The 11504-nt window shown below is 45.3% G+C and overlaps 1 long non-coding RNA gene across 1 annotated transcript in view; it reads right to left on the reverse strand.

The window, feature by feature from the left end:
* Nucleotides 1-5819: 5819 nt before the first annotated feature.
* LOC140511037 (uncharacterized) overlaps nucleotides 5820-11504 on the reverse strand; it is a 34025-nt gene continuing 28340 nt past the window's right edge. Inside the window, exons 3-4 of the long non-coding RNA XR_011969414.1 lie at nucleotides 9603-9667; nucleotides 5820-5948 (exon numbers count right to left, since the gene is read on the reverse strand). This is a non-coding gene — a long non-coding RNA (uncharacterized lncRNA). The remainder of the gene's footprint in view (nucleotides 5949-9602; nucleotides 9668-11504) is intronic.

Raw genomic sequence — 11504 nt, forward strand, 5'->3', positions numbered from 1 at the left:
GAGGACCCTGGGTTGGGAAAGAGGGAGGGGGACAGTGGAGACAAGGTGCTCTTATTTAAAGATCTTTATTTGAAGGTAGCCAGCACTCCACTTAGCCATGAAGGGCTCAATGTGTGAGTCTGTTTTACCCCTGGCCCCTAAGTGACTGCTGAGAAAGAGGGAGACAGAGAGACAGAGAGACAGAGAGAGACAGAGAGACAGAGACACAGAGAGACAGAGAGAAAGAGAGAGACAGAGAGACAGAGAGAGATTGAAAAACCCCCAATCAGGAAGACTCTGGCGGCGGCGGCTTCTCAGATATGAAATTACTCTTGAAAAGCCATCCTGGGGAGCTCAGAGTGTAAATGAATCAAAACCAGATGGCTCCTGTTTGCCTGAAAAGACATCTGAGTGGGGAAAGAGCTGGAGAGAAATATGTAGCATTTCCCTGAATGCCAAGCATCTGAAAGCTGGCTCGGCCGCAGCAGGGTCAGGGGAGTCACCTCAGCCTCAGTTGGGCCCTTCCCAGCTTAGCACTCTGCTCCCAGAGGATGTAGCTGCGGGAGGCGGCCGAGGATCAGTCCTTGGAAACAGAGCCCTGGTCACACCGCCCCCAGCTGCGACCCAAGGAGGAGAGGGTAACCTCGAGTGGCATCAACCGAGAAGAGTTAGATTGTCCTTCCTTTTCTTTTCAAATTTTCCCTTCGGAAGCTCAGCAGCTTCTACTGTCCCATGATAAAGTTAGAGGTTCATAGGAAGATTGGGTTTGGAGCGGGAACTTGTCCTTGGAACACAGAATGGCAGAGAAGGAACCGTAAGGAAGGGGAGAGGAACGAGCATTTCTTAAAAGCGTGCTATGTGCCAGACACTTAAAAATATTCTCATTTGATAATGAGCTCTGGAGATAGATGCTCTCATTCTCCATTTTATAGTTGAATAAACTGAGTCAGGGACAGATGGCTCAGTGGATAGAATGCTGGACTTGGAATCAGGAAGACTCAGACACTTACTAGCGGTGTGGCCCTGGACAAGTCACTTCATCCTGTTTACCTCAGTTTCCTCATCTGTAAAATGAGCTCTGGAGAAGCAATAGCAAACCACTCCAGTATTGTTACCAAGAAAACCCCAAATAGAGTGATGAAGTGTCAGACACAACTGAACAACAACCCAGGTGAGGCAGAAGTTAAGTGACTAGTCCAGGATCACACTGCTGCCAAGTGTCTAAGATCAAATTTGAACTCAGGTCTTGCTGACTCCTAGCCCAGGGTGCTACCCACTGTGCCACCTAGCTATCTTAGGGTAGAGATGGGATTTTCCAACTCTATCATTTTACAGAGAAGGAAAATGAGGCTTTCCCAGGGTCAAACAGATATCAATCAAGCACCTGGGCAAGGATTTGAACTCAAGTCTTTTGAACTCCAAATCCCATTGTCTTTCCATTGTGTTATGTGCTATATTCTCCAAATGACTCTTCTGGTCATGCAAGGCACCACTATAAACTGTGCCCTATCTAGAGAGAACACCACATATCCCTCTGTACTAGTCAAAGCATCCTCCTCTCTCTCCTTCAGACATGATACGCATATTTCTGTGCCCTTGAGCAGCCTAGATTAACCTCTGCCTCCACCCCCACCTCAAAACCCCCTTCATCTTTTCAAGCTTTGCTGATCCCACCTTTTTCAGGATGGGTACTTCAGCCCATAGTGATTTCTGCCCCCCGTGGAACTCCCCAATCATTCACGGGCTGTTACCACATTCTGGCATAAATCACACAATCTCCCAGTGACAACTAACTAGTCCGATAAACAAATTCTCCCTAAGTTGTTAATGGCAGATCATAGGTTATTGTGGTACCCTTCCCAGGAATACTAGCCGTTGAAAAGCCTGTTTCACTGGGCGACAGTTCTGAATGTTTGGAAACTTGTCCTTATGTTGAGTCAAAATTGACCTTCCTGTCCTGTGTCTTCCACCCATTCTTCCTAGTTCTGCCCTAATTCTGGGCCAAGTAGAGTAAGCCTCATCCTTTTCTCTCAGGTAGCCCTTGAGATACCTGGAGCCAGCTATCTTGTGCCCTTAAATCTTCTTTTGTACAGGCTAGACACCCCAGATATCACAACCTCTCCTAATATAGATGCAATGGAGACCATTCGGACATGGAGTCAGGATAACCTGAGTTCAGTTCCTGCCTCAGATGCCTACTGGTTCTGTGTCCCTGGACAAGTTACTTAACCTCTGCCTGCCTCAGTTTCCTCGTCTATAAAATGGAGATAATAATATCATCTGCTTCCTACAAGGATTCTCGTGTGACTAAAATGAGATATTATTTTTAAAGCGCTTTGCAAACCTTAAAATGCTGTATTAATGCTAGTTGCTGTTATTTTGAGTGGCTAATCTGTCATGTTCTCAAGACCCCTCACTGCCCTAGTTGCTCTCCAGTTCATCAATATCACTCCTAAAATGTGACTCTAAGCACTACACTTTGGATTCCTCTAGGCATTGTCTGAAGACACCTTTCTTCTCTTGAGACACCAATTCTTAGTCATCTGTAAGCTTGGAAAATGGAATGGTGGCCTCTGGAAATGCAGGATACAGGAAGGGACTGGGTCAGACAGAGAAATGTCTGGTTTCTGGATGCCTGGTTGGAGAAGACCAACCTGTGTCATGGTGGAAGGGAGTGAGAGAGGAAGGGGCTCAGAAAGAGCAAGGAAGAACCAAGAGAAGTGGACAGACAGCATTTTACAGAGCAAAGAGTATTGGCATTCATTTGTAAAAATGATTCATCTTTACAGCCCCTCCAGAGTGAAAAGTCTATGCTCTCAGGTCTCTTTCCAGATCAAACACTTTATGTTCTTATTTCTTGCACATTGCCTCTTCCACTCTAGGTACGTAAGTCCAGAGGTGGGAGACTTTTTAGACAAAATCCTTTACAGACCTAGTGCCTGCCCTCCTGAGGAGTTACCCATCATCCACTCTCCCTCTTCCCCTGATGCCTGCCCCCAACTCTCTTCCTTGCCCCCTTCTCGAAGGGGATTTCTTTTTTCCAGCTATGGCAGGTGGTTGGTAACGGAGAAGAGAACACTGGAGCCATGATTATCAGCAGATAATGAGTTTGGACTGGGCTCAGGATGTGCCCCAGCCTCTCCTGCTGCCTGGGGTCCACACCATCCTTAGATCTTTCTCCTTCCAGTGACATCTGACTCAAGAGAGTTTTGGTTGGTTGGTTGTGATTTGTCCAGAGTATTCCCTTCCTGCTCCAACATTCTGTGAGACTGGACTCTCTGAGGGGTTAATCTATGTCTAGTCTCTTCAACTAGAATGTGAGTTTTCCAGTACAGAGATTATGTCTTATTCCTTCTCTTTCCCCCATGCATTTGGCAAAAGGCTGGGCACATAATAAATGTTCAGTAAAGGAAGGACGAAGGAAGGAAGGAAGGAAGGAAGGAAAGAAGGAAGGAAGGAAGGAAGGAAGGAAGGAAGGAAGGAAGGAAGGAAGGAAGGAAAGGAGAGGAGGGAGGGAAGGATGGAGGGAGGGAGGAAAAAAAGAAGAAAGGAAAGAGGAAAGGGAAAGAAGGTTTGTTGAAGATTCTTCCCTGGAAGAAAAGGATTCAAAAGTTCTCTGGAAAGCCATTGCTTACTTTCAAGGGCTCACCACTTTAGAGTGACCAACCCCAGCCCTGGCTCCAGGACCAGTTCCCCAGAGTTTTAGCTGACAGAGAATAAAGCCAGACCAGTGAACAAAGGGAAAATAACAAACAAACCCCAGCTAATCAGCTCCGACACTTTGCTGTGGGCTTTGCCAATTTCTGTTCTGATGAATCTGTCTCTCCACCCCACATGGGGCCCTACCTTAGCTCCCTGGGATGCTCCGGTCAGTGCCCCTATCCCTGTCTTCCCCCTGCCTAATGAATATGGCTGAAAGGGAAGATAGCCAGAGATGCCACAGCATGGGAAATACAAGGTAGGGCATCCAGGAGCCCCAATCTCCACCCTCCCCAACTCAGTGTCCAGACATGATCTCAGTCCCCCCTCCCTCAACCTCCCTACAATGGGTGGCCCCAGGGAAACCCTATTCAGAGACTGCCTAACTATATGTGGCATCTTCAGAGAGCACTGAGACAGCTGAGGATAAACAGTCCAAACAGACTTAGCTGAGGAAAGCTGGTCCTCAGGGTATGCTTGCGTGTCTGCTTTTGTGTAGGGGTGGGAGGGCACAGGGTATTTAGAACTCTTCACCTTATTGATCATCTAGATGAAATCAGCAATTAGGAGGTCAGAGAATGTGAGCTGAGAATCAGAGGGCATCTGCACCTACCTTTTGCTCTACCTAAATTCCTGTCTGGCCTTTAAAGCCCAATTTCAATGCCACCTTCTTCATGAAGCTTCCTGACCTGGTGGTGCACCAGTAAATGTTTAATGATCCCCTAGGGTGGGGGGTGGGATGGGGAATGTAAGCAGGAGCCAGTCTTAAATTTAATCTGCATTTTCTCCACCACTTTCTTAAGCCTAGGCAATAAACAAAACAATAAATCAAATCCTGATTTGTAGGGTTCGCCAATTTCCAAGGTGTAAATGCTTGCGTTGAAAATTTAACAATCGGCTCTAATTGGTTTGAGCTGACTCCAATACACCACTCCCTTGCTGCCCCCTTGCCCCCAGACTTTAACAGCTCCTTCCCCCAGACTACATATAACACTTTGTTTGCCTGTTACCCAGGTACCTACTCCACCCCCAAGATCATAAGAGCCAAGAGGGTGGGAAGCCTGGCTCCTTTCAGGGTTGTCTCACACATAGGATGCGGAAGCTGAGTCTCAGAATTCAAGGGCTAATTTAAAGTCACACAGGTAGCAAATGGTACCAGTTGGTTTTGAACCTGGGATCTCTGGCTCCAAAATCAGTCTTTTCCCATTAAGTCCTGCCTCCTCAACCACATGTCCCTCTAGGCTTCCGTTATGCTTTGCAGATCCTTCTGCTCTCAGTCATTATGGTGGGAACGACTACCTCTGATGAGAGGGGTGACATTGCTTCCATTTGCATTTGGCCCTTCAATAAATCATCATTACTGCTGATCTTCTAGATTCTTGCATCAGCCAGAACCTCTTAAGTAAGGACAGTGATGGTGAAGAAGAAAAGAGAGACAGTGTTCTTAGTGGGGAAAGTGCTGGACCTGGAGTCAGGAAAACCCAGGGTGAAGTTCTACCTCCAGAAGTTAGTAGCAGTGAGATCTTTGGACAAACCCACTTACACTCTCCATAATTTGCTTTCCTCATCTGTACAATGGAAATAATAAGGTACCTCCCTGAGTTTTTGTGAGAATGCATATAGATGTATCTTTGCTAAGAAAACCCCGAATGGGAGTTATAAAGAGTCAGACATGATTGAAATGACTCAATGTGAATGTCAGTCATTGCAGAACCAAGAGAACACTGTATACAGTAACAGCAGTATTGTTTTAAGAAAAATTTTGTGCAACCAAATAGAATGACTATTATGAATACTTAAATTAACCTCAAAAATCCTAGAAAGGAAGATGCTGTTTGAATCCAGAAAGGAATATTGCTGTGGTGCAAAAATGATGATCTGGTTGATTCAGAAAAAACATGAAAAAACTTGGACTTATGAAGGAAGATGACATCCAACTTCAGACAAAGAGATGATAGGAGATAAGCATAGTATAGCTTTACATATGTGTGTATATATGTCTATGTTCATATATATGTGTATACACACACATCTACTCACTTAATTGTAGCCTTCTTTAGGATAGGGGTGGGGAAAAAATAAAAAATGAACAGCAGAAAACAAAAGAAAACCAACAAGGAAGCAAAGAAAAGCTAGGCAGCTTTGAAAACAATATGTAGTTTTTATTATACAAGTTTTCTTGAAATGGAAATTTATTGTTTTATATTGAATCCTCTCCTATGGTCTTCTGTGCACATGGCAATTTTTAAAAATCATTTCTCATTTTGTATCTAAATGTAAAAAAAAAAAGATTTACCAAAAAAAAAAGTCAGCCATTATTAAAATACTACCCAGTATTCATGATTTCTTCACCCCAAAATTTTTGTAACTGCTATCATCATCCCCACTCTGTTCCCTGCTCTGATCAGTTAAGAGTTGTGATTGGTTCAATCTCCCTCTAGCTTATGGCAGGCAAGCGTTTCCTTGCAGTCTCCTTAAGCCATGTGATTAAGAGTCCCGAAGTCCCAACTCCTCACTTGAATTCTTCCTTTTCCTCCATAGCTTGTTTTTGCATTCCCAGTGCTTAGCACCATGTCTGTCACACCATAATTGCTTAATTGATGATTTTGTTCATTCATTCATTTTGTTCTCTGGACGGCATGCTCCCCTTCTGTCTTCATCTTACTGAAAATCCTTCTCTATTGTCTCAAAATACAAATTTTCTTCCTCTGGTATTTAAGACTCCAATTTACCTAGGATTAGACAACTTCTCCCCTTTGTGTAGCCTGTGTTTAAGCCAAACTCAAGCACCAGCTGTTCCCTGAATCTTAGCACACGTATTTCTAGAATATGCTCCCCTCCTCCTCACCATCTTCTCCAAGGCTCAGCTCAGGGCCTTCTTTGGGAAGTTTGGCCAGAACTCCACAGTTAGAGTGATCTCTTCTCAAATTACTGTTTACTTCTCCTCATGTATTCTGTATCTCCCCCAATAGGATATAAGTTTCTTGAGGGCAGGGACAACCTCATTTTTGTCTTTGTCCTCCCGTATTTAACGCGGTGCCTTGCTCACATAGGTGCTAAAGAAATGTTGAAATGAAATGAATTTGATCCTACTTCTTCAGTGTATCATACTTCTCTGTGGGTGCATCCTATTCTTATCCTAGCCTGTGAGCTCCAAGGAGGTAAGGACCAGTGTCTTACCTCCACTTTCTATATCCTTGCTCCTCTTCCAACCCACTTTCTCTGGTAGACAGCTCGCTCCAATATCCTCACTCTCTCACTAATCTTCAGTTTCTCCCTGGACTGCTTCCCTGCTACCTACAAAGTCCCTTTTGTAGACTATTAAACTCCTACCACATCCTACACTCCTTCATCCTTAAAAAACCCTCACTTGATCCTATCATCCCCACTAACCTTCATTCTATATAATTTCTCTTCTTCTCAGTTATATTTTTTGAAAAATGCATCTACCATAAGGGTCTCCACTTTCTTTCCTCTCACTGGATTTTTAAACTCTCTGCAATCTGGCATTTGATCTCATTATTGGACTGAAACTGCTCTATTTTTCTTTCTTTCTTTTTTTCTTTGGGCAATAGAGATTAAGTGACTTGCCCCAAGGTTACACATAGTGTCTGAGACCAGATTTGAACTCAGAACCTCCTGACTCCAGGGTGGAGCTCTCTCTAAAGTCACCAACTGTCTTGTAATAGTCAAATCCAATGGCCTCTTCTCAATCTCATCCTTCTCGACCTCTCTGAAGCCTTTGACGCTTGACTACCCTCTTCTCCTTCACATCCCTTTCTCTCTAGGTTTCTGTGATACTGCTCTATCCAAGTTTTCTGGACTGTCTGACCACTCCTCAGTCTCCTTTATTGAATCTTCACCTGGGTCACTTCCAAGAACCATAGGTATCCCCCATAGTTCTGTCCTGAGCCCTCTTCTCTTCTTCTACATTATTTCACATGGTGATTTCATCAGCTCCCATGGATTCAATGATGATCTCTATGCAGGGGGATTCCCATTGTCTTTCCTCCTAAGCTCTCCCCTCTTCTCATTTTCCAGGGAGAACACCATGCTGCATAGTGGGTGTCTGGTGCACAGTAGGCATTTAATAAATGTTCAGTTATTGCCAAAACCTAAAGTACCAGAATCTTAGAGCAAGAAGGGGTCTCAGAGATCATCTGGCCCAGTCTGGATACACTCAGCAATCCTGTCTGTAACTCCTTTAATGTGCAGTCATGTGCACAGCACTTAAATATCTCCAGTGATGGAGATTTCACTACTTCCTTAGGTCAACAGAGCTCCATAGTGTCCATAGTGGTCATAGTGCTCTGGAAAGCACCCTAACCTAGGATCTCCCTGACGTCTGTCTGTGTTTATCCTTTGTTTTCAAAGAAGACCATGACATCAGAGAAATGATGACATGACTTTCACTTGACTTTGTTTTGAGTGAGGGAGGGCTGTGCAAGGTCACCAACTTCACTTTCTCCTCCTGAGCCATCTGGGTCCAGTGACCAAATATTCATCAGGATGAGTGGAACTTATTAGTTGTGTTACTCTGGAGAGATTACTTTGTGAATCTCAGTTTCTCCTCTGTAATACTAGGGAGAGAGTTTGAAACTTCCCTTCTTTCCCAGGGACATCTTCAGATTCATTTAATGTTCAGAGAGCTGTGAAGAATCTAACGGTGGAATTTCAGACCGTGTGAATGGTCCTGTTGGACACACAGGAAGAAGGGGCACTTCATGCCACCCACAGCCTGCCCCTGGCCCAAAAGAGATTAGGCATTGACCATGGATATCCAAGGTCCTTCCTCTCATCTCCTGGGACCTCTGGAATCAGTGGTAGCCATGGACAAGTAGGGCTTAAGGTCTGGAAATAGGAGCCCCTGGCCCCCTGCCCCATGGCCTGATGCTCCCAAAGGCCAGCTCTTTTGCAAACAGCGGCCTCCAGGCAGCTCCCGGACTCCCCTCACCAGCAAACACAGCTAGCCTTGTCGGGGAGGACTGAGGAGCCACTGTGCACCAACTGTCTGGAGCAAGGCCAGAAATTAACTCTGAAAAGTAAAACGGTCCATTTCCATGAAAAGGGCTCTGAACAAGCAACGTGCTTTAAAATAAATCCTTTCTAGAAGTGGACGCCCGCATGACTCCCTTCCAGGCAATTCGCTAGGCCTGGCTGCCAATGGCTTTTTTCCCCCTGTTTTTTCCCTTCGTTCTGTGACTCAGATGATCGACAAATTAGGCCCTGGGGTGAGGGCCAGAATAGTCCCTTAACTGCTTGATTTCTTAAAAACCTTAGGAGAAGAGCACTATGTGGGGGAGACAGGCTGAGGAGGGGGCTGGCCAGAGCGACATCAGGCTGAATCTCTTACCTTTCCCCCAAATCTACATGCAGTGGACTAAAGTCAACTCGAATCTTCTACTTAATCATCTGAGTGACCTTGAATAGGCCACGTTGGATAGAACATGGACTACTCAGTGGGTAGGGGCATCAGCGGATATGTAGACTGAGATATATTTGAACAAGAATTCTCATACCAAACAAAAGGGCATCCAGACTCTACCGGAATGTTTTCAGGGATCACAGAACCTTTCTGAGCATATTTTTTCTCCTCTATAGCGTTGAGATTGGACTATATGGTCCCTGGAATCTCTTTCTAGCTCTGACATTCTGTGTTCTGTGTTCTAAGACCCCAATGAGCTCTGACATTCAGGGTCAGCCCCCTTCGATGTTGACTGTCTATGTTCCACAGTCTAACATTTGCATATGTGAATCTTACCTCCCCCAGATTGAGCTCCCCAAGGGTAGGACTCAAGTTGACTCCTTTTCCTCTTCCCCATAATACAGGTGAATACAGTCCCAGGAACACCATCAACACCCCAGACATTACTTTCAAATTCACACCATAGTGGGCCAGAGTTAAATCTGTATCTGGGACTTACCATCTCAAAGGCTGGCTGGAAATCTTTTGGCCAGACCTTCAAATCAACATTCTATAATCTCAGAGCTGGAGAGGCAAAAGAAGGACATCTAATAAGATCCATAAGTGAGCAACAACAACACCTCTGACAAGTACCCATCCGGATTTTGCTTGAATACCTCTGGTGATGGGAAGCTCACTATCTTTCTGGTAGCTCATTCCCTTTTTTGGAGAGGTTCTGATTGTGAAGAAGCTATTCTTTGGGTTGTATGCACCTTCCACCTGTTACATTCCAAGTAGTGCTCCCAGTCAGGCTCCCAAGTTGTCATATGGGTGAAAGACAACTTCCGAGACCGCCCAACCAGCTGGCTCACACCTTTCACTCCCCTTCCTAGCATCCAAGACAAGCAAACCAGGGCCCCTGTTTGGCCTGGACGTGTCTCAGCTTCCCCAACCAGTGGCTAGAGAAACAGGACCTGGAGCAAGCCTGTGATGTTAGCCATCTCTCCTAGAGCAGAAACCTCTTCCTCTGGGTGATTTGGTCCTAGGGATGGGCTCCAAGACAAGCTGCCTCATCTTTCCAGACCTTCCTGGAAAGCCTCTTTGTCAGAGACTTTAAAATAGATGCTTCTCTCTTCTCACCTCCACTCCTACAAGGCAACATGGTGTGTTCAAAACTCTGTTGCTGATTGGTTATGTGACCTTGGGCAGGTCATTTCCTCTCTATAAGCCTCAGTTTCCTTATCTGTAGAAGGAAAAGGTTGAGCTCCAAGGTCTAAACCAGTTCTGACATTCTCTGTTCTATGTTCTAAGGTCTTCCCTAACTAGGGCCCTCATGTTTCAAGTTGTAAGTTTCTCCCCAATTCTGCCACTTACACTCTGGGTTTTATGGTCCACCCTCTCCCAAACTCATATGCTTAAATTTTCTATTGCGCCTTGTGCCCTTTTAATTCTACATTCTAAGTTTCCCCATGCCCCTGACATCCTATGTTCTAAAGCAGGAGTGGGGAACTTGAGACCTTAAGGCCACAAAGTATGGCCCTTTGTTTGAGTCCAAACTTCACAGAACTGTGAAATCAAAGGACTATGCTTGAGGACCTAGAGGGCCACATGTGTCCTCAAGGCCGCAGGTTCCCCACCCCTGGTAAAGTCCTTCCCAATAAGATACTCTGCATTCTATGTTCTAAAGACCTCTTTGAGCCTGAGATTCCTTGATCCCACAGGGAGAACATTTTTGCAGAAGGGACATCAACAGATAAAAAGTGTGCTGGGGCTCTTTCAGCCATTTGAGGGCCAATAGGCTGGCATTTCACGCCAGCCCCTCCCCAGACCCCCAGAGTGCCCCAACAGCACCGTGGCCTCCATTCAGTGAGCCCACCACAAGGCTGTGACTCCTCCTGAGTAATATTGCTTCATTAACCCCCAATGCCTAGCTTAAGGCCTCCATCTCTTAGATGGTACAGCAGGTAGAGTGCAGGACTTGTACCCAGGGAGTTCTGAGTTCAAATCCTACCTCAGATAATTAGTAGCTGTATGACCCTAGGTAAGTCACTTAAACCTCCCTCAGCCTCAGCTTCCTTGTCTATAAAATGGATGTTATAATCATAGCCAGGATTGTTATGAGGACCAATTGAGTTAACAGATGTAAAGTGCTTTACCAACCTTAAGGTGCCATATGAGTGTTATCTATCACTGTGATTCCTATGGAAACCTTCCTTGACTAGCCCCCAGCCCAGGCCAACCTTGCATTCATTCTATGACTACTAATTTTTCTGCTATGAAAGCTCATCTTTGTTTACAGCAACATTCTCTCTATGCTGACTTGGCTACAAATCAAGGGAACCCAGGACCCCCAAAGAACTATGAGTCCTGGTGACCCAAAGGCCACAGAAGGCTCTATGGAGATAGTAAGTCAACTACAGCA

The sequence above is a fragment of the Notamacropus eugenii genome, chromosome 6, assembly GCF_028372415.1.
Source record: "Notamacropus eugenii isolate mMacEug1 chromosome 6, mMacEug1.pri_v2, whole genome shotgun sequence".
NCBI lineage: Eukaryota > Metazoa > Chordata > Mammalia > Diprotodontia > Macropodidae > Notamacropus > Notamacropus eugenii.